The sequence below is a fragment of the Stegastes partitus genome, unplaced genomic scaffold (genome assembly GCF_000690725.1).
Source record: "Stegastes partitus isolate 25-593 unplaced genomic scaffold, Stegastes_partitus-1.0.2 Scaffold844, whole genome shotgun sequence".
Classification (NCBI taxonomy): Eukaryota; Metazoa; Chordata; class Actinopteri; family Pomacentridae; genus Stegastes; species Stegastes partitus.
This window is the reverse complement of record NW_007578575.1, coordinates 27477-33478: the sequence shown is the minus strand read 5'-3', so window position 1 is coordinate 33478 and position 6002 is coordinate 27477.

Sequence of the window (6002 nt, the reverse complement as noted above, 5' to 3'; positions counted from 1 at the left end):
AAAGAAAGGAAACTCATTGAATGAGAAGGTGTGTCCAAACTTTTGGTCTGTACTGTATATTAGTTGGAGAGAAACTATGCTTGTAAATCAATTTCCAGGCAAGTAAAGCTTGCTTAGGAAAGTTTAATAGTTTGACTGGTAACTTTTCTACCTTCTAGTTGCATTTCAATAAAAAAAAAAAAAAGGATTCCACCAACAGCATTGAATATAAACTTAGGAAAAGTATTCCAGATATTGTCTCTGTCTTTAATTAGTTTTGCTAACCACTACACTTTGAATGCATTATTTAGCATTTCAAAACTTAAAACTTCCATGCCTCCTTTACTTTTACATAAGACTCTTTTCTTTGTATAATGACATCTGTTCCTCCAGATAAAATAAATAGAACCTGATCAAGTTTTTTGTAAGTTGCTGGGGGCATTTCCAGAGCCAGGGACACATATACAGATCTGGCTTTAGAGAGAAGAACTCTACCGCTCAGTGAACCAGCACCGATTTATTTAAATTCATTCTTAGACCTGGTACGGCTGAGAATACATCAATACAACTGATTACAGTACTGACTTCATATTTATCCTTTTAAAATATTGTTGTATTATCTGCTAGTTGAGCTAATTTAAATTCTCTGCTCAGAGCATTTATACCTTTGAATGAATTCCTTTTAATGTCTACAGCCATGACCTGTGTAACTAAAAGGAACAAAAAGGGGCTTAGTGGACCGCCCTGTCTAATGCCATGGTTTATATAAAATCTAGGAATTGTACCACCTGTTAGTTTTACTGAGCTGTTACATCCTTTAGATAAAGTTTTTAACACTTTTTGAAACTTTTCTAATCTAAAGAATTCGATAGTTCTAAACATAAACTGGTGGCTGATTGTGTCAAATGCTTTATAGAAATCAAGCAACAAAATAAGACTTTTATCAGGAATATAATTATTATGAAGATCCAAGATGGCGGCAAGCCTTGAATCTGCTCAGTGTCTCCCTGGAAAAAGTTGATTTTAATGAATTTTACTGCTTTTTTTTTTTTAATCCTTTTAAAACCTGCAACTTGTTGTTTTTATCAAAACCTTAAACCTTGCCAAAGCTGTTGATTCTCTGCAGAAAGCTTTTAATGTGGTCCAACACACATTTCTGCAGCTAAAACTGGTCCTAAATGCTGACAAGACAAAATTGATGCTGTTCTCAAACACCAAGAACATCCCTCAAGCACCACCCACAGTGTCTACTTCAAAAGGAAATGTCATCGAGGTGGTACATGTGTACAAATACCTTGGAGTCCTCATTGACGACTCCCTCACCTTCAAGCCTCATATTGACAATCTTGATAAAAAACTCAAACTGAAATTGGGCTTCTTCTTTCGAAATAAATCTTGTTTTTCGTTTGAACCAAAAAAAAAAAAAAAACGACTTGTCACTGCAACGTTTTTATCAGTTCTGGATTATGGAGACTTGTATAAGAATGCTTCAGCTCAGTATCTTCATAAGATTGACACTGTTTATCATGCTTCCTTGAGGTTTATTCCTAACTGTAGAGCCTTGACTCATTGCGAGCTCTATTCCTGAGTGGGATGGTCTTCCTTGTCCACCAGGCGGTTGGTTCACTGGTACACTTCTATTTATAAGGCCATGCTTGGACTTTTGCCCTCCTACATCTGTTACTTGATCACCCAGAGAAGTGTTGACGCGTATTCTTTGCATTCAAATGATAATTGTTGCTCGCTGTTCCATTTAGCTGCACTGAACTGGGAAAAGGGGCTTTTGTTTACTCTGCTCCTACAACATGGAACATGATGCAAAAAGACTGGAAACTGACTGAACCTATTTCATTAAGCAACTTTAAATCCAAACTGAGAGCACTTGAGACGACTTTATCTGATTGCCACTGTTTTTCATAATGTGTATGTAATTTTACCTGTGTCTTTTAAATTGTAACTTGTGCTGCCTCTTGGCCAGGACACCCTTGTAAAAGAGGTTTTTAATCTCAATGGGTCTTTCCTGGTTAAATAAAGGTTAAATAAAAATAAAAATTATAGTCAATCATGTTCAATACTAATCTGATGTGATTGACTATGTTCCTTCCAGGCATACAGTAAATCCTAATTGCTCCTCATCTAAAATGTCTTGTTGTCCACTTCTAGCCTTTTGGCAAAAACTGAGACAAATATTTTGGCATCATTATTTAGTAGGCTGATCGGTCTCCAGTTTTCAATACTAAGATTGTCCTTGTTTGGTTTTGGAATTAATTTAATTAGCCCTTGTTTCTGTCATGTCTCGAACCCGTTGTTAGGTTTTTGTCTTGTATTATGTCTTGTGAGTTTTATTTTGAAAATCTTTTCCCCTTCTGTGTCAGGTGACTTGCCCTTCCTCCTGTGTTCCCTGTGTCTGATTGTCTACCTCGCCCTAATGTTCTCCACCTGTTCCTCGTTGCCCCTTGTGTGTATATATAGTCTGCGTCTCCCTTTGTCCTGTGCCAGTTCGTCTTGTTCCACGTACCAGATCAGTTGTCCTAGCCATCCACGCCGCGATTTTGCCAAGTTCAGGTTTTGCTTTCCTTCCTTGTTTTTCCACAGTCTTGTTAACGTTTTATTTGCTACTTTGCATTACCTCGATCCTGTTAATGTTTTGTTGCTACTTTGTAATGTTATGATCCTGCCAAATTAAGGTTTTGTTTTTTTTGATTCTCCAAGTGACTTGTTTCCTCGTAAGAGTGATTTTCGGTTTTGATATTTTTCCTCACTTGAGTGACATTTTGTGTTTATCGTTTTTGCAGAGATTTTAAGTTGATACTTTGTCTTTAAATAAATCTGTTTGAACTTTGAACCAACGTTTCTTGAGTCTTGCATTTGGGTTCACGTCCTTGACTCGTTGTGACAGTTTCAGAGTTGGAGGTAACTCCTCTTTCTCAAAAGCGTCTTCAAACAGTGCTGCAAAGAATGGTGGTTATGTTTTACTATATTCCTTATAGAATTCTCCCTATTAATCCGTCATTCCCAGGTGATTTATTTTCCTCCAATGTTTTTATGCATGTTCGTGCCTCCATGAAACTAATTTTTTGGTCACAAATTAACTTACAGTTGTCAATTTTTTTAAATACCTGGTTCTAAGCCTCTAAGAAATGCTGCAGTATTACCTAGGATTATTGAGTCAGCCCTGTACAGTGTTTCATAGAACTTGGCCACATATTGGGAGATTTCTTTTTCATTATTACATGTTACATCATTGATTCTGTTTGCTGATGTTACGGGCCCCGGCTGGCACGGTGACCACTTCAACAAAGGGAGTTTCTGAAAAGACAGACTGCAAAATACATGTAGAGTGTGAGAGTAGGAACGACAGCGGCACTCTCAAATTCCCCCAGATTGCATGTATTTATTCCATCTACAACTCATTCACAATACATTTCAATGCTCTTAATGTGCATTACAACTACTGACTAATTAAGTCAAAATAAAATACAATCCTGTATTTATTCATGTTTTGTTACTCAAAACATATGTAATTTCTGCTTATTACACTTCCAATAAATTCTTGTAACACCAGAAAACATCACTTACTGCAGCTTTAAACCACTGTAGGCTTCTATGTAGGTAATGCAAAAACTCAGGTACTCTTTACTCTTACTGTGCTTTTACTTACTTTCTCTTACTGAGCATCCATCCATCCATTATCTATACACCGCTTAATCCTCACTAGGGTTGCGGGGGGGCTGGAGCCTATCCCAGCCGACTTAGGGCGAAGGCAGGGGACACCCTGGACAGGTCGCCAGTCTATCACAGGGCTACACTTAGAGACAGACAATCAAGCACACTCCATTCACACCTACGGACAATTTAGAATCACTAATTAACCTCAACATGTTTTTGGACTTGTGGGAGGAAGCCGGAGAACCCGGAGAGAACCCACGCTGCATGGGGAGAACATGCAAACTCCACACAGAAAGATTCCGGTGCCTCTACCGGGACGCGAACCGGCAACCTTCTTGCTGCGAGGCAACAGTGCTACCAACTGCGCCACCCTGCAGCTCTTTACTGAGCATGTTTAGCTTATTTAAAATTGGAGTTAGCAAACATTTGGAATGCCTTAGTGCTATGAGCTCATTTGACATTTTCACACTTCTCAGTACAACAAATAACATTGAATATCTAGTATCAGAGTGTTTTGATCAATATAAACACTCTGAACCAATACAGCATTCAGTGGTGATAAAACATTCATCAAGTCACATCAGGAGTCATACGAAATCAATAGGAAACCATATGCATATGAATTACCTGCTGAATACATTAATTTCTGCCCTAATACACACATTTTACACGCGAGTTTACAATCGCGAAAATAGCTTTCACTTCCGTGAAACTATCGCGACGGTGCGTCTCGGCTTTACTGCCGTTGTGAGCCATGGCAACACTTTTCAATCAAACTGACGTTAAAAGTTACACAACTCACCAAAACATAATGACTGAGCAACCGAAACATCATACGAAGCTTAGGGCTTTCATTTACAGTTGTTTTCAACCGAGTACCAACCTGCAAAATACATGTAGAGTGTGAGAATCGGAACAACTGCGCCACTCTCAAATTCCTCCAGATTGCGTATGAGTGGAAACAGGAAGTTGGTCCGCACTATGCAACCGGGGAGCTGCAACCACGTAGTGTCAAAGGATCTACATTATTACATATACAGGACTACTCTTGCTAAGTGTGCAAATATTATTATAATAACATAAAGTGATTGTAATGGCAAAATACTCAGACTACTGGACTACTGGACTTTATTAAGATCATAGAAAATTTCCACAACAATTTGGTGTCAGAAGTGGGATAGCTGAAGCTCCGTCGGGGACCTCCAGGACGGTTGGTGGTTGGCCGCCAGGACTCAGATCCTCCTCTACCTCACCCTAAAAGACAGATTTCAGAGAAGAGAGGGCCGACTTCCGGAGGACAACCGATCGACTTCATGTCTATCCAGCGAACCCAAATAACTACAGAGATTTGGTGAGATGTAAAATTTCAATTTTCTCATTGAATCCTTTTGAAGTTAAAGAAACAAATTGATCTAATTTGAACTGTTTTGACCACCACGAGTTTCACACTGGGACAGAGACTATAAAACAGTCTGTGTAATTCTGTTTAGGGTTGGAATTGCACGGGGCCCGGAGCCCCAAAGGCCAGTAACCAATCTGGGAAGTTTATCCCATTTGTACTGTTTTAACAAGGGATTCACGAGGACGCTTGTGTCTATAGACCGTGGGTTTAAATTCCCTCCAACCGGGGTTGGTAAAATTATTTGTGGGCGCAAGGCCCTCCAGGTCAGATTCGGTGAACCTGGTAAACTGCGATAGGATCTTTTGATCCTAATATGGGAAACGGTCAGAGTCAGAAGGGAGTCGCGCTCCCTGAGGTTCCCACTGTGAAGTGCATGGTGGAAAACTACGGTCCAGAGTCTGTTGAATGTCTGAGTGACTGGTCAATTTTTTTTTTTTCTTTGGTTTTCCTGAAGGAGGCTCCCTGAGCCCAAATCAAGTCACACAACTTGAAAACAAGTTAGTTGTAAAGGAAAATGATCTGAGAAAGAAAAGCAGGAGACCTCCGTGAATAGGCAAGACTGGTGAAAACGGTCAAAGTTCCTATACCCATAGCGAAGTGGGGTAGGGATCAGACTGTCGGTTCCCAACCGTGTGGCTAATAACCATTACGGGGTCCTGCTCCGTGGACTGGGGATTGGTATCGACTGGGTCACCGGCCAGTCAGGTCGCAGAGGGCAGTAAGACCATGTTGATGGCCGCTGCGCTCGGCTCAATGTACAGTCAGGCCACTACAAGCCAAAACCGAATGAGTTAGTAGGCGAGTAGTGCTTCTGTGATCAGTGTTTTTGAAAAGAAGACACTGAGAAGCAGAAGGCTGAATTGTCTCCAGGGGTGCCTGGGCGGAGACCTCAGTGGAAAGGGGTCTAGCCTGGGACTGCGCCCTGGGAGAGGGAGGACCTAAGTGTTCTCTT